Source organism: Artemia sp. Qi Xiang Cuo, chromosome 19 (genome assembly GCF_049724085.1).
Source record: "Artemia sp. Qi Xiang Cuo chromosome 19, ASM4972408v1, whole genome shotgun sequence".
In the NCBI taxonomy this organism is placed as follows: Eukaryota; Metazoa; Arthropoda; class Branchiopoda; order Anostraca; family Artemiidae; genus Artemia; species Artemia sp. Qi Xiang Cuo.
In genome coordinates, this window is record NC_142812.1 from 41582855 (window position 1) to 41601355 (window position 18501).

Consider the following 18501-nt stretch of genomic DNA (forward strand, 5'->3'; position numbering starts at 1 on the left):
AAGCCAATACAGATACTCTTAAACGGTCACCCACCCACCAAACGTTTGTACTTAAAGCTTAATACAACGCGTGGTCGAGCCTCTGGGGACCTTGCAACTTTAGTTTGCCTCGCTAAGAAACCTGAGCTTATTTCTTCTGATCATAATTTACTGGCAATAAAATGTGGTAATATGGTCCACATCAATTTCTATATGCCATGCAATCGCAAGAACATTTCTTCCCAATCTGTCTTCGCGGGTTCTTGTAAGCGACTCAGAACACTTTTGCTAAGAGTGACCAATCAGGGATTTTATTGGATCGTGGCTTGTGATATTATGCCAAACTTCTGTCCCAATCTGAAAGAAGTGACCTGTTTTTTGATGCTTTGCCTAGTGGCTATCAGTTAGTCAATAAGGAAAAAGAATTTACCTATATTCATAACCGTGATGGTTCTAGATCAAACCTTGATCATATTATAGCTTCAAGTGGATCACTCATGATTCCTCCTGTCATTGTTTTGGATAAAATTGAGGATGATAACTTGCCTTTAATTTGTGAAATTGAGTCGCCTGTTCTACTGGCTTATAAACTTTTTTCTTACCATAATAAATTTCTTGATAAGAAAAATTGGAAACAAGTAAATTCTGAAGTTTATTTGTGTGTTCTTGGCTCGATATTATCAAACCAGAAAGTGCCTTTTCATCTTTTACAAACCTCTGTAAGGTCAAAGACAGCTAAGATTGATTTAAATTGTTACTATCACCAGATCGTGCATTGTTTGAAGTCAGCTGCCTCAGTTTCAGTTCCTGTTGAACGTGTTAGATTTGGCACCAGAAACCCGTTATGGAATGTGTGCCCAGAAGTGAAAAAAGCTAAATCACGCTCAAAGTTTTGGCTTCACCTTTGGGTTGCTTGTGATCGGCCCAAGTCTGGTGAAGTATTTAAAATTAAGAAAAATTCAAAACGTAAGTTTAAATCTTCTTTGCGTCAAGCCCGACTGAATGGTTTGGATGGCCCCTCGTATCAGAATTCTTGGTACAATTTAATTAATAGCAACAAGTGTGTGCCTGCTACTGTTTCGATTATCAAAATCAGTGATTTTGTTGCTCATTTTATTCGTTTTTTTTTCTACATTTAATGATTCTATCTAGTCCATGTTTTCTTCCTTATTGCAAAATACTGTCCCTCGAGTTCTTCAGCAAGTCCATATATTGTCAATATCTAGGGGTGATATCTATCAGGCTTTTAAGAGTGTTGAGAAATCAGGTGCTCCTGATATGAATGGTCTGTGTTACAATCACTTCACCATTAAGTGTCCATTATTGTTAACACACATTCAGCTCCAATTCCAGATGTGTTTAGCCCAGTCGTTAGTTCCAGATAGTTTTTTTTTCGGGAATCGTAACATCAGTTTTGAAAAAGTGAAAGGACGCAGGGAAAGGATCAGTGTTCCAGTTATCGACCAATTACAGCGTCCTGCTTCATGAGCAAGCTGTTCGAGCATGCCGTCTTACCTGAAGTTTTGACTAAATGTGATTTTTCTGATAATCAAGTTGGGTTCAGAGCCAGTTTTGGTTGTTCTCAAGCCCATCATATACTTGGTCAGTTTCTAGTCTCGGCAAAAATGAAAAAGGCCACTTTATTTTTTATCGGTTGATATCTCGGGCGCTTTAGACAACGTTGTACATTCACCAGCACTTCACTGCTTAGTTAAAGCAGGAGTTAATTTTTCCGTAGTAAAAGTTCTTCAATATTGGTATTCCAATTCGTTGTTTTGGTTAAAATGGATGTCTGATATATCTGCGCCTATTTCAGTAAATAAGGGAGTCAAGCAAGGTGGTGTGATGGACACATAGATTTTTAAAACTGTGCTTGCGGACTGTTTGCGAATGCTCTCTCCTGCTGTGTCTTAGAAAATACTGCTGTCAGTCACATTGCCTTTGCTGATGATGTTCTGCTAGCTAGTCATACTAGGTCAGGCCTCAAAAGGAATCTAAATGTTCTGATTAATGCTTTGAGTATGATTGGGCTTTCTGTAAATACTTCAAAATGCGAGTTTTTGTGTTTTGATATTTCTAATCCTGCTCCTCCTTTACTTGTGGGTACAATGCTACTAAAGTGTGTCTCAAAGTTGAACTGGCTTGGGATTACTTTTTCTGATACACTTTCGACTACATGCTCGTCTCTGGTTGCTAGTGCTCTGCAGTGTATTTGCTTCTCATATGGTAGAATCTCGCATAATAGAGGGAGGTACAGCCACCAGGACTTATGTAAACTTTACCATAGTTTTTGTTCTCCTACAATTTTTCTTTCTGGTTTGCCGCCTCTAATAAGCAAAAAAGACCGTCTTCAGCTAAGGAGAGGCTATTTTAGATATTGTAAATTCCTGCTATATTTACAGAGGTGGAACAGAAATCACAAGATTATTTCTCATTTTGGACTTATCCACCCTCTAGTTCTGCTTGACAACATCGCTAAGGATCTGATGACCAATACTCCAAGGAAGATATGTGCCAGTGACTCCCTTACTTTTTTTCCTGGTTAGTTGTTCTATAGATATTGTTACGTTTCTTTTTTAATAAATGTATATCTCATCATATCTCATCTATGTTGTTGTGTTTTCCTTATTATTTCCTTGTGGATTATATTATTTTGTTTTTTTTCTCTTCTTACTCCGCATTTATTTTACATTGCGGGTTACAAATAAACTTACTTACTTACTATATAAAAACTTTGTTTAAACTTAACTAAAGACAATATTCAACTGCAAGAAGGTGTTAAGCAGCAGACAAAGCAACATCATTCACTTGTACGTGCCCTAGCAGCAAGCAAAAATAAAGAAAACAGCTTCTCCAAGTGGGTTGTAGCTTCTTGACACTTTTACTGCCAATCATGGCAGGACTTGTAGACAGTTTTCTCTAGATGGCCAAACCTTATAAATTGACTCCAATTGAAATCGCCCTTTCGCCAAAGGAGCATTTCGAGGACAATATCAATAAATTAATTAACAATGAGACAATTGCCGGCGATGGAAGATTAATTTTGCTTCAAAATGCACTTAGCCGAGTCGACAAACATAAACCCTATCGTGAGAGACCACTCAATGTAAACGTCATTGATCACAAAAAGGAAATGACCCCAACATCACCACTATCAAAACCAACAACAACAACACCAAAAGAAGAAGAAGATTTGTCTAAAGTTTTGACAAGTGATGCAGATATAATGCCATACTCCTATCTTGAACAGTGTTAAAGATTCTTGACTTGTCTCACTGAAAGTGAACATGTTGAAATTGATACTAATGGGAATCAAGTTATAATCCATGGCAAGACCTAAATTTTTCTTGATTTATTATCAGATTTTGTCACAAATCGTAAAAGACTTGTATCATTTGACAGTCATTTTTATAAGTTTTAAAACTCATCAAACTTTTCCAAAAGCCTTATTGGCAATAAACATGTTTTAAAATGATTAAAGGAATTTAGTCAAATATCAAAAGATATTTTTAAGTCATTTTCGGAAAATACTAGCACTCCAAGTGGAAATGATTTACACAGGAGTGATGGGTTGACTCAAGCGAAGACGTCTTAATATCACTGCATCTCCCTCATCATCACCTGTTAGTATACAAATAGGCAGTGGTCACTTCACTACGTGTTTATGTTCAAAATGGTTGAAGCCTTGAAACATGTTTTTAAGAATTTTGGTGAAGTGAAAAGTTTAAGTTCATCCACAACACTTGCTCAAGTCACTGGACTTGAAAAGAAACTGGCGGCAGAGTATTTACAGAATTAATCAAGTTACACCCTACATCGTAATTGTAGAGTTCCTGGTAGTCACTATCGAAAAACTAAAGCCTTTTCCACATTGCAAATATTACAAGCATATCTTTTGACTCTAGATGAGGTTCAACGGCATCACAATGAGTCATACAAGTAAATTCTACTTACAATTAGTGATTTTATTCGCTATGCATATGCCATTCCACTGCGGTCAAAGAGAGGTGATGATGTTGCTAGAGCTCTTGAAATCATGCTTGAACAGGATTGCTATAAGAAGATACAAACGGATCGGGGTAGTGAATTTGTTAATTCTCATATAAAGTAAGTTCTATTGAAATATAATACAATGCTCTATCTCAGTCATATTCCAATAAAGGCAGTATTGGCTGAACGATTGATAAGAACTATGCAACTTTTAATTTCAAGATATTGCACATTGAAAAATACTACCGCTTTTATTCATGATTTTGATAACATCATGTTGATTTATAATCAACGTCCTCATCGAGTCCTTTCCCACTCAACCTCAGTGAAAGTTCATTGAGATGATTGCCAATTCACTTGACACTTTTCTCAAATGATATTCCAATGGTGGTAGGAATAAAAAGAAGAAATTCAATGTTAGTGATACTGTTCGAATCAATCGAACTACTAATGTCTTTGAAAATGGTAACTATTTATGGTCCACTGAACTTTTTAAAATATTCAGACTCTTAAACACTACACCCATAACATATCGTCTACATGACATGAAATATGTTGAGATTCTTGGCGGTTTTTATGATTATGAATTACTAAAAGTTAAAAACACTGGAATGCATCAGATTGAAAAGATATTAAAGACTCGTACTCACAGGAGTAAGAGGCATTTGCTTGTTCGTTGGCTAGGATACAACTCTGATTCTGATTCGTGGATATCCGCTGAGGTCGTACACAATCTCCAATGACAAATGAAACTCAGAAAGGAAAGGAAATAACAAAATGAAAAATAAAATAAAAAAAGGTGAAAAAACGAGGATTTTGTCAGCCAGTGGCGAACCATGAAGAAGAAGAAATAAACAAATATTTTGACAAATATTAATGTTTAATTATTTCTATATAACGTTTATATCAAACGTTTCTGACCCTCTCTACAATGATTTGAATAAAACAAGTGATTTTTGGACAAAACTCTCCCCCGCTATCAAATTCGACGATGGAAAGTATGAAGTTGCTGTTGTTGATTGTAGTCTCAAAAATACAGTTGATATCCTGAGAAAAGATCGTACGAATGAGATTAAAGCTATAGCAGTCGATTGTCACTCTGTCGAGTATGAATGGGTAGAAACACTTAAATCTAGCGAATATTCCCATGTCACTCTGAAATACAAAAAATTTGGTAGTATGACTGATTTGTGTCGTACAATCAATAGAAAATCTCTGCTCGTAAGAAAGACACATTCCAATTTAATTATTCAATGGAACACGGCAAGATTTACATTAGCTCACCCGTTGACAACGAAATGATTCATTTCAATGATAAGCTGAAAGATGTTCTTGGCTTTAAATAGAATATGATCAGTGGTAAAAGCGCTGGAACTGTCAGTGGGATGAATCGTGTTATTTTTGCAGATTATCCACCCGGTTTCACCTCGGACTCTTGTATATTTCTTTATGCGTCCTTTGTTGACACATCGAGAGTTGGTAATTCAAATGTTCCCCTCCTACGTGTTCTTGAACGAAAATCCACCCATGAACATGTTCATCACTATAATATAAAGCATCTTCAGTATGTTCCTGTAAAAGTTTCGTATTTGAAACTCTGTCACTAAACATTAAGAAGAGAATTAGATGATCCTCTAGCAATTACAAAGGGTTTGGCCGGGATTACATGTCATTTGAGACCCATTCAACAACGAGATGACTAATAGAAAAACCTATTTGTTTGTCCCGATATTGATTGTTATGTTACTATTCTCCAGCCATGACAATTGGGTCATGGGATGAACTATTACAAAAGTCGTTCGTCAATGTCGGGCCATGGTCCTGACAGTTGGTTTGCTAAGATGTTTCCCTCTGCACTACCCCTTGCTAAAAAATATATTGCGCCGGTTGCCGTGGAATTTGAATGCTCTACACTACACGATTTGGGGCTGGCAATGATTTTAAAGAAAGTTTTTCACAAAATCTCAGGTCCAGCGCAGGATCCCTTGGCAAGCAATTGAAATCACGACAAAGTTGAAAAGGTTTAAAAAGGTTGAGAAACACCTCATCACTATTAAGTCTCTACTCAGGTCAGAAACGAAAGACATCACTTTTGTCAAAGAAGAAGAATAAGAAAAGAAACCAAGAAGAAAAAATGTTAGATAGAAAAAGGATTTCTTTTCGTAGACTGAAATGGCAAATTTAACTCACAAGGAATCTCATCCCACTGCCACCACATAACTAAATTTTTTCAATGCAGAAAGTGTAGATGTCAGTGCAAAATATGGATACTATGAACAATTCTACCCACAACAACCACTCTCTGAAAACATACATTTTCAAATTTATTCCAATGAAGACTACTTCATAGATTTATCATCCACATTTATTAAATTAAAAGTTGTGGTAAGGAAAAAGTCTGACAAGCTAGCTCCCACCGCTACCGATGTATTATCATATGAAAATGGCATACTACACAATTTGTTTAAACAAATATGTATCTACATAAATGGAATTTTGGTGAGCACTAGCAACAATCTATCAAACTATGCAAGCTACATACAATATATGTTGATGACTCCAAAGTCATATAAGAAATTGAGAGGTCTGGTGACGGGCTATGACTATAGCCCTTCATTTCAGCTTAGCCTCAAAGGCTAAGCTCGCAAACCACTCAAAGGCAGTGTTTATGTGATTTTTAGTTTTTATATTGTTCTTTACTGTCCACTGAAGGTCTAAGTTAAAAAATATTTCACGAATTGAATTCAAAGGTTCAGTAAAAACTAGTAGGGGAGAGTTTTTTAAACTAAAGATGACATATGACACACAGTTGAATGAAGAATGAAGTGTTAATTTGTGTGGTAATTTTGATTGAAGGCCTTTGCGTATTTGTTGTTATATAGTTTAAAATAATTTTATGGCCTGTTGATTAGCGGTTATTATTTTTATTTATTTTTTTTTACTCTTCGTATTCGGAGGAAATAAAAAGTTTGAATTGAATTGAATTGAATTTGGTAACTAAGGGATTGTAAATGTGTTTTGATATAACATAACTGTATGAAGAACAATACCTTCCGCTAAGCACACGACAAAAAACTTAGACCACTAACCTGTCCCAATGGTACATCAGAATCCATATCAATATCGTAACTTCTCTTACTAGACATAACTATTTACAATTCAATCACTGTTCAAATGTTTTTTTTCAAACTTGAATCAATGTTAGCTAGTCAAATGTCTATGTGGATCTGTGATACTAGCTCTACTTCAAGTTTTTTATATCACCGCTCAAGGCCAAAGGAATCGATTTTGTAAGAATTCATTGCCTCCAGTGCAATGAAATTTGGAACCACTCTAATTTTTACGAGGTAATGATGTATGAGAGTCATAAAACTCTCAGAGTTAAAGTAACATTCTAAGTCATTGCACCACTAACTCTCAAGGCTAGAGAGTGCAGTGACTTTCAAGAGCGTCTGGCCTTGATAGAGTTCATTGATTCTCCGTTGCGCCTGGCCTTGATACAGTTCATTGATTCTCAAGAGTGCCTGGCATTGACACAGTTCATTGATTCTCAAGAGCGCCTGGCCTTGATAGACTTCATTGATACTTAAGAGTGCCTTGACAAGTGAGTGGCTACTTACTCTCTGTGGAAAGGTGTATAGCACTGGTGTAATTAATTATGCACATTCTACTGATAATTAACACCGCAATATAGACGTCTGAAATCCAAATCCACCAAAATGAGAGGGATTATGTAAAAAGTCACCCTTTCCGATCATTTAACAGCCTGAAAAAACCTTTTTGCGCTAGCAGCAATTGGCTGGCAGCATATCCTTGAAAAAGGAAGTCTGCTTTATCTACATACTATTCTAGGTTTTCGCTTGTCCCTTCTTCCTTGCTCCGTCCATTGATCATGTGCAGATTGTTAATTTAGCTTTATTGATCATTTTTTATTTTCATTTTCTAGTTATATATAGTTGTCCCGGGCTGTTACATCCCATTAAAAATTCAAGGTATATGCTTTATTATATTAAGTTTTCAGTAAAATGTAAATAAGGTCTTAGCTTCAAATGCGGGACAAAAGATGAAGGCTGGGAGATTAGTACTAATCTCCCATCAAAGGCCCTTTTTTCTGACATTTTTGGAATTTTTAAGCGCCTCTGTTAGACATTAAAATAAGTGGAATTGTCAGAAAAGTCTCAAACTTTGTACTTACATTGGCAGGGTAAACATACTGTAAATGTTGCCATGTTTGTCTAGGGAACGTTTTCAAATCTCTACCTCAAGGATTCACGGTTCGTAATTAGACAGAAAAGGCTTATACTAAATTCACTTTAGAAAGGGTATTTTACTTTATCTATATACGCTTTTTTAATTACGGTAAGTAATCATGTAAAGTGAATAAAAGTTAGATGGACAAACTAATATACAGATCAAAAAGTTTTTTTTACTTACTTTTGTACATTAGAGGATTCTTAAAACGTGTAGAAGGGCAGAATCGAAATTTTTTGTAAGTGAGACTAGAGATAAGATATTTTTACCTTAACCGAACAACGATAAGGAAAAGTAACGGGTTATAGATAAATAGTTTATTTCCTATGAATTATGTTGCAGTTTATTTTATACAATCAGACATCATCTATCAAGGTGTTCAAAGTCTTTAATATCATTTTATGTAAGTAATTAATGTTATATTACTCTTGTATTCTATGTTTTTTTTTTAAGGTCCTGTCTCTTTATGTATCAACACTTCTTTCCTCTCCATTGATTAAAATATATTGTCACGCCCTAAAACAAAACGGTGTATTTGATATTGCTTCCCTTTTACTTTTATTTAAATTGTATCCGTGTTTTGTTTCTTTTTTTAAGTTCCTTTGTCTTTCTGTATCTCAACTTCTTCACTCTTCTTGAAATAAAAATATGTCACCATACCCCAAAACAAAATGATCTATTTGACATTATTTCCATATTGTTTTGTGTAAATTCCTGCCGAAGTTCCGTTTCTTTTTTTTAAGTTCCTTTCTTGACCTACATCAATGCGCCTTGCCTATCTTCGAAATAAAAGTTTATTCTCGTGCACAAAATAAAAGGGTTGACTTGATACTTATTTCGTAAAGATTATGAGCTGATAAAATTTCCTTGTGTATCGTCAAAGAAAAAAAAAAAGAGAGTTTGGTTCTTTGGTTCAGTGAACCGGTTCAGTTCAGTATACTGGTTTACTGATGTATCATAATCCACTGGTCACGAATAAAGAGGCATATTAAGTTCATAGAAGGTAGACGAAACGGGTCATTGTTGGGGCAAAACTGTTTGAAGATCTCTTTCAGCATCACCTCAAAAAACTACATGGCATAAACTGTAAGCACCAAAACGAAACCTTTTGTTGGGCTTTATACACTGATTTAAAAAAAATTTGGGTCCTTGTTTACAATTTTATTCTTCCACAGAAGGAAACTCTATAAAATTCTGAAGACAGCTACAAAATATTTAAAATACTTTCTTATATCATTAGTAACAGCACTTCACTTTACTTTATTCTTTCCTCCCATTGTGAAAGTACGTAGCTTAAATTAAATATCGTCCATGCACCAAATAAAGTACCAATCCATAAGTCACTCCTTTCTTCAAATAGAGATTTGACTCGGCTAATTAGTAGCTGAAACACTAAAAAACGAAATTTTTGTATCAATAAATACACCAACAGAATTTTTTTTTTTTTATGCTGATTAAACAAAAAAAACACCTTTTTAACTGAAATTAGGGAGCGACATTAAAACTTAAAACGAACAGAAATTATTCCGTATATGAAAAAGGCTGTCCCCTCCTCAACGCCTCGCTCTTTACGCTAGATTTTGACTCTTTGTCGCAACTCTACTTTTTAAAACAATACAAATTTTGGCGTAAGGAGCGAGAGTTTGAGTTGCTCCGTACTTTCAGTCAAAAGAAGTCTGTTTTTTTTTTATTTAATTTCTGAACGTTTTTCAATATAATGCAGGTTCAAATTTGGCTCACCGTACATGAAAATTTAACACACAATTTGCATATTAATTTTGGCAGACTTATTCCATATATGAAGGGTTGCTCCCTTCTAGGTCTTTACGCTAAAACTGTTCGCACTTTTAAAAAAGCTTCATATTCTGATTAAACATCCCCCGTGTTTCATTTTATTAAACAGTCCCACTTTAGCGTAAAGGTAAGGTATTGAGGAGGGGGCAACCCTCCATATATAGAATAATTTCTGTTCGTTTTTCAAATAATGCCGGTAAATCTGGCTCACCCTTTATGAAACATACCCCTCCTCATCACAGAAAACTCCTCCATGGAAAATATATCCAGCAGGAAGTGCCCCCCGCCCCCTTCAAATTCCCTCCAGACAGTTCTATCTGCGCTGAGAATCCCCCCTCAATGTAAAATTGCTTGCGGACGATTCAGCCTGAAAAATTATCCTTAGCATTCATTCATTTGAATAAGACTTTAATCTCTAATAGGTTTCTTGATCACTCTAGAAATACCCCCATCTGTGGAAATTATTTTTCAGAAAACAAAACACGCTGGAGAAAGCCCCTGGATAATCCCCTGGAACATCTCCACAAGAAAAATTTGGCAAAGAGAATTTAAGCAATTAAAAAGAGTTTCGTATAGTAATTCTGTCAATTTCCCAGTTTCATATTTCCCCTTGAATATTCCCCCCCCCCCCCAAAAAAAATCCCTCCCCAAGGAATATTCTAACCATAGAAATCCGACCCAAGCACACCCACCCCCTTAAAAAAAATGTCTGTATACTTCCCAATAACAAATGATATACGTAAACAATGGGCAAATTTCATAACTTACAGGCCTCTCCCCACAGACTTTGGGGGGTCATTTTACATCTAAAGACATAATTATTTGATCTTCCAACTATACAGAGCAAAATAGCTATCTCAAACTTTTGATCAGATAATTTTGGGGAGAAAATGGCCATGGGAGGGGGTCCAGTTGTCTTCCAATCTTTTTTGTCACTTAAAAAGCTCACTAGAACTTTTAATATCCTTTCAAATGAGCCTTCTCTTGATATTCTAGGACCTCTGGGTTGATACTATCACCCCTAAAAAAAAAAAAAAAAAAAAAAAAAAAAAAAAAAAAATGAACAAGCCTCCGTGATCTTTCTTCTGACAAAAAATACAAAATTCCAAAGATAGAACCTCTATAGTAGGGTTCTCTGATACGCTGAATCTGATGGTGTCATTAAGATTCTATTACTTTTAAGGGGTGTTTCCTCCTTTTTTCGAAAATAACAAATTTTCTCAGGCTCGTAACCTTTGATGAGTAAGATGAAACTTAATAAAACTTATATATTTGAAATCAGCATAAAAAGTTGATTCTTTTGATATATCTATTGGTATCAAAATTCAGTTTTTTAGAGTTTCGGTTACTTTTGAGCCAGGTCAATCCTTACTTACAGTTCGTTACCATGAACTGTTTGATTCCAAATAAATAACATCCATTAAGTTTAGTGTTACCCATCAAAGCTACGAGCCCCATAAATTTGCCTTGTTTTTGAAAAAGGTTGAAATATCCCCAAAAGATCAAGGAATCTTAATGAAAATTATACCGTCAGATTAAGCATATCAGCGAACCCTATTGTAGAGGTTTAAAGCTCCCATCGGCAAAAATATATAATTTTGTATATTTTGCCAGAAGATCACGGTTACGTATTTATTTGCTGTTTTTTTCCCAGGGGTGATCGTATCGAACCAATGGTTCTTGAATATTGGGAGAGGGCTCATTTCTAACGGAAATTAAGACTTTTAGTCTCCTTCTCAAGTCTACAAAATAGTTGGAGAACAACTATCCCCCTCCCACGCCCCTTTTTTCCTCGAAGTCGTCCGATCAAATTTTGAGTTGGCCTTTTGTTCAGCATAGTTGAAAGAACTAATGACTATACCTTTGGGAATTAAATCACTCCCCCCCCACAGCACCTGTGGAATGGGCAGAAATTTTTGGAATTTGCCCTTTGTTTGCGTATATTTTTTGTAATTGGAAAGTCTACATATATTTTCAGGGGGACTCCCCCCCGTAAAAATATTAAGCTAGACATTTGTTTTAACATAGTTGAAAGGTTCAATAACTATGCCTCTAGGGATGACATAGCCCCCCTGGGTGCTGTAAACTACGTACTTTGCCCATTGTTTACATATAGCATTTGTTATTGGGAAATATGTGGAAATTTCCGGTGGGAGGAATTTTAGTAGGGGTAATTTCATGGAAAAATATTCGACAGAAGGTGGAGGCGGATTTCCGGACATGATTTGACAAGCGAACAGAAATTGAATGGTAAAAAAAAAAATAATTAATTATATGAGGGGGGTGCACCTTCCCCAACCCTCGCTTTTTACGCTAAAGTTTCAAGCTCTTTAAAATACTACTCATTCAATGTCAACCACCCTTGTGTTGAGGAGTCATTTTTAAAGAATGAGAACAAAAAGTTGAATTTTAGCGTAAAGATCGAGGTCTGAGGAAGGCCTCCCCTTACATACAGAATAATTTCTTTTCGGTTTAAGGTTTAATTTTGCTCTTTACTTTCAATTGAAGAAAGTTGTTTTTTTACTTAATGATAAGATAAACGAAGATGAATTAGCGGAATTCTGAGCCAAAAATATTTTTCCTTTTCATAATTTTTTCAATAATTAAATATACTCCTCGTTTTTTTTTTTTTTTTTCATTGTTTGAATATTTGGTTTTTTAAGAATGAACCGAGCAATTTGATGCCAAACCTAAAAAAACAAAACAGAAAAAATGCAAAAGCTGGTTTGATCTGATTGGCTTCTAAAAATCTCATATGCATTGTTTTACCAGCTCATCAATACCAACTAAAAACATATGTTTTTTTCTATTGTCAACATAATTGTATGCAGTCAGGATGCAAAAATGTTTTGCTTAGCGTTTTGTATAAGGTAACATGTGCATGCACTAGGGCTAAACAGTCAAATGGAGTGAAAGTAAGATAAGTATTTGTGCTTTATTTATCAAAATATTTGTTCTGTATTGTCTCACTAAAATCTGATTTTACAGACAAGAACAGTTTTTTTTTTATTTATTTCTTCTTAGAATTCTGTAAAGATTGCCATAATTATTCTGGATTCGTATAAAGCTGATTTTGGAAGTGATAGCCCAAAGGAATAAAAAAAAAATCGCAAATAAGGAACTGCTGAAGAATACTTTCTCGGTAGCTATTTCTGGGACTGAACATTTGTAAATAGAGTTAAAACATTAGAATTAGAAACATTACATTTGTGTAAAAATAAAACCGGCCAGTGGAGAAAAGACAATGTCCCCAACCTTCTGGTGTCTGATTTGCGCTTGTTGTCTGAAAGGACTGAACCGTTTTGTCGCTGTTTAGGTAATATTCAAACTATAATGACTATACAGACTGGTAACAAACTATCAGGTTCGCCCATTTTCTACCGCATGATGTACATCTCTTAGTAACGCATATGCCACACAGTTCCACCACATGTGGCTCAGTCCCCGCGCTGCTTGGGACAGTTCCGCCACGCCTGGCACGCGCCATTTGGTCTCCGTGATTTCAGAAAGTCCATGATTTCAGACACCTTGGTGAAAACCGTAGGTGTGGTGGAATCAAATTGTGGATGCTCGTTTTGTTATGTAAGTTACTTAAGGCTTGGTTATAGCTGTTTCTCACGTCGAAAGCCGACAAAAAATATACAGTCTCCAGAAAGTATCGCATTTAAAAGTCTTACAAAGCTTAAAATTAACCTTGGGAAGGGCGAATTTAGGCACGAACGAAGGATTATTTTTTGGTTTGGGGGGACTATTGAAAATATCTTTAAAAATTTTAATAATGAGGACCCAAAAATTGGAGTATTTTGGGGGGGGGGGGGGTAGGCCCAGGGCCACCCACCTTGTACTTACCGGGAGAGGTGGATCAAATTTGTCAAAATAAAGTTAGATTAGGCAATTTATTGAAAAATATTGAAGAAATCACAAAATCTATGATTATTTTTCTTATGGAGAGGAGCGAGTAGATTTACCTCCTCTTTACTTCATATCAGACGCAACTGAACTGTTATTACTTGTTTGGGGTACATGTCTGATGTTGCAAAGCAAACAAATTCGCATCTGGTCATCGATCAGATATATGACTCGGAGACATCAGTCTTACACTCAGTGAGAGGGAGAAGGGTCTGGGTATCCGCAAGAGATACCACATAAGACCACTTGCACCCTCTGGGAAGATTAAAATGTACCTAGCTTGCAAACCTTTGAAATATTCTGATTCTATATGCTAAGTGTTCACCTTACTCAACACGTTCGCTTTCTTTCTAAGGAAAATTGGTTAACCGTGAAGTAAATATCAAAATATACTTAGGTAGAGTCAAGTTTAAGCCTCTTTATCGATTAAGCTTTACCAGACAGACTAGGAAAGGGGATATGAAGAAAAAGACTAACGGTTAAAAATCTAATTTAGAAATTGTAGTGGTCGTTGTGAAAACTAAAAAGTGTAAAACAAAAATTGTCATTAAGAATTGTTTTATTGGGAGAATGTAAGCAAATAGATACTAATAGAAGCTGGTTGATTTATATCGGCTCACAAACTTTTTGATCTGATTACAGCCTTAATTGACTTAATCCCATCTCTCTGAGCAAGTCCATAATTTTAAAATATAATAATTGGTTAGGAAATAAATTTAATGATGGGAATAGGTTGTAAAACAACTGGGTTGTTAAACAACTTTCGGGATAACTGGTTCGGAAATAAATTTAATGATAGAAATAGGTTGTAAAACAACTTGAAATATAGTTACGAGCTTGGTCAGCCTCCCGAGCAGAAATTTGTCCAGAGACAAATTTCGGTAGGGGTGCTCCCCAAATAGTGAAACGCGTGAAGTACATAAGATATAGAGTATTTTACGTGAATATTTATAAAATAGTGATTATTTGGGGTTAGGAGCTTCACTCTGTACCCTAGCTTATATACTTGTCTGAATGCAGCCATGGGTGATAACTTCTATCAGATTGTATATTTAAGTGGCGACTAAAAAGAAGAAAAAATCACCTGGACAAACGATAAATCTTATCATAATTGCTTATCCTAAAACTTATCCTAGCTTATCTTATAAATAAAACCTATCCTTGCTATAAAAACTTATCAAAATGGCTGTGAAATATAATCTTTGAATCTTTCTTGGATTTGAACCTTAATTCAAGAACATATCGTAAATTCATAAAAATTAGACTGGGGAGGAGAATTTGTTTTTTCCAAATCAGAGTGCCAATTCATACAAATTAGAGGGGGGGGCAATTTTTTTCAATATAAATACCAAAAATATACATTTCAAAGTGTAGTGGGGGGGGATTAGGGGGCGCATTTTGTTTAGTAGGTTTTCTGAAGGTTTTTGTTAAAACTAGGTGTTTCAGACATGTAAAAATCCTTATATAGTTCTAAAATCAGTTAACAATAAAAAACAATCTGACTGAATTAATAACTTTGGTAGAGCAGTTTTAATTACACGTTCTAGCTTATGGACATTAACATTTTATGTCGTTTCTTGCATAGCTTAAGGAAACCCGTTGTAAGTTTCTGCTTCAGCATATTTTGGAGTAAAATTTAAAATATAACAGGCTTTACATTTCTAGGAGGATTTTCTGATGTTATAGAAATATTATACTACATTTTAAATGATAAATAGTAATAGTGTAATTAGTATCTTTCTATTACCAATAATTTTGGCTTCATTATTTATGAATTGCGTTTTTCAGACTAAAAACAATTCAAAGTAGTATCCCCTCAATCTATTTAAAGTCATCCCTAGGAAATTAAAACGGGATTATAAAGTTCACCCTATTCCTTTTCCTATAGGATTTTAAAGTCATCCATAGGAAAAAAACATAGGATTTTAAAGTCATCCATAGGAAGAATAGCATAGGATGTTAAAGAGACTCCCAGGTGTTCCAGCATTTTTCAATATTGGCAAGATTCCGAGTGGGTGGCAGGCTCCCCGGGTTTTCAGGTGTTGTAAGTTGGTACTTTATTACTCCCTTTATAGGGTGTATAGTTACGGTCCTAAGATAAATAAACTTGGGTAGCATGCCTTAGGCTTTGACCTGACTAATATGACGTACTGACTGGAATTGATCGAGAAACTAAAATAACGTTATAGAGAGTTTTGATATAGTAAAATAACTATTATTAAGCATTAAGGGAGAAAATTGTACAGAGGCATAATCATAATCAGTTCATAGGCATAATCATAAAATATAAATAATAGTTAAATTATCTACACTTACACACACTGCGATTACTCATATAAGAATACTGAAACACAATTGTGTCATAACACCTAGAAACAGGGACCGCACTGCATATGTGCGAGGGGCTAGGAGCTCTACTTCTCTGACTTCCCCTGTTAATTCCCTATTATTGCTATTTGTTAAATATCCCGAGCAAGACAATTTTTAACCTTCTTTCACGCGTAGCCGAAGTCCAGATCCCCTCCCCGGAACGAGTGGACACTGACTGAACTCCCCTGCTGCACCCCACACACAGATTGGAGAACCTTTTGGACCGATTGGGATCTCACTGCGAGTTATGGACGACAGGGGGAGGGTTAACACCACAAGGGGTGGTCTATTCGATCCCAAACTATTCTTGTAGATAAATACTCATCGAGTAAGACAAAATCAATATTAAAAACAAATTTATTGTAAGATTAAGGTACAAAACTTGCCAAGCATATCAATAATGAGATTTATCGTAAAATGGTACATGAGAGTTCTTCCGGAACGATTTTCGATGTTTAAATTGCATTCCGTAGAATAACCCCTTAGTTTCTTTCTTGAAGGGCCACTTTTTCTCTTCTCTTAGATCATATTCAACACAATATTCAGTGTTACGTCTTGCATTATAGACCTTTTTCTTTGAGTTTTCATCACTGTCTTTTATAGTATATTTTGAGATATCTCCATATCAAGCAAGATTTTTCTCCTCATTTCCTCCAGATTCTTCTCGGCTATTCTAGAGTCCACAGTGTTTCAATATGTTGTAGTAGGTTTTTAAGGATGGTCGAAATCATGATAATGACCATTACACATAAAACAGTCACAATAAAAAGATATTTCTAACTCAACATGTTCATCCATATTAACGCACTGCAGATTTTTTTTTAAACTGATTCTAAATTTGTCTGGGGTCACATAGAAAATCCCCAAAGAATTGGTAGTATGGTGTCATTAGCACCACGAACCTCTATATCTTGTCCTATGCTGAGGTAATTCGGCAACCCCTTGTAACTTCCACTGCTACTTTAACTCTAGGTTCCATTTCGCTAACACTTTCAATATCTAATAATGTATAACCATCCATTTTTATGTTGAGACACTGAACTCTTTTTAATACTGAAGAAATAATAGAACATCTGAAAATCCAGGGGAGCCTGCCACCCGCTCGTAATCGTGCCAATCTTAAAAAAATACTGGAACATCTGGGAGTGTCTTTAAAATCCTATTCTATTTTTTTCCTATGGATGTCTTTAAAATCCTATGTTATTTTTCCTATGAATGACTTTAAAATTCTATGCTATTTTTCTTGTGGTAAAAGTTTTTCCCATGTAAAACTTTAAAATCCTATGGCAAAAGGGATAGGGATGACTTCAATATCCCATTTTAATTTTCTAGGGATGACTTTAAATAGATTCTAGGAATACTACTATTCAATTTAAAATAAAGATTTGAATATCTTAAAATCCAAAATCTCCAAATTTTTCCTAATTAACTAAGTTTGTAAAAACAAACAAACAATTACACAAAAACTGTGGGTATTGACAAGCCTTGATTATTTGTTCTTTAATTCAGCGGATACATTTCTATTTGAATCATGGTTTTACTTCACGAAGCGAAAAATTTCGCTTTTATTTCCTGTAATGGGTCGACGGGCGATGTCTTATGCAATTGCGTTAAATTCATTGACCACTTTTACAGGAGACAAAGAAAAATAATTAAATGCATATGATTGTGATGTCATTCACATGAAACATGTTTATCATGCTCTATATTTACCAATGCTCCAAAAAATTTGTCCTAAATGTATGACTAATCTAAATTGTTTTTAGGTTAGAAAATCTCATTGTGCCAATTTTCAAAATAAAGTATGGTGCCGTTCCTGACAAAAAATAAATATATACACAGTTACTGCCTTCGAAATTCCTAAAAATGTGTTTTTGCAATAAACTTTTACCATTGATATTAACCTAAATCACAGTTACCATTCCGAAGTCAGCTTCAAATAATGATTTTTCCTCACTTGACAGTATTTCACTTGACAAAAGTAAAAACACGTGTGTGGTGTGTGTGTGTGTGTGTGGTGTGTGTGGTGTGTGTGTGTGTGTGTGTGTGTGTGTGTGTGTGTGTGTGTGTGTGTGTGTGTGTGGTGTGTGTGTGTGTGTGTGTGTGTGTGTGTGTGTGTGTGTGTGTGTGTGGTGTGTGTGTGTGTGTGTGTGGTGTGTGTGTATGTGTGTGTGTGGTGTGTGGTGTGTGGTGTGTGGTGTGTGTTTG

At 35.3% G+C, this 18501-nt stretch overlaps 1 protein-coding gene across 1 annotated transcript in view; it reads left to right on the forward strand.

Moving 5' to 3' along the window:
• Positions 1-8583: 8583 nt before the first annotated feature.
• LOC148940850 (multicopper oxidase 3-like) overlaps positions 8584-18501 on the forward strand; it is a 125738-nt gene continuing 115820 nt past the window's right edge. Inside the window, exon 1 of the mRNA XM_089105696.1 lies at positions 8584-8623. The gene's annotated coding sequence lies outside the window, so the exon portion shown is untranslated. The remainder of the gene's footprint in view (positions 8624-18501) is intronic.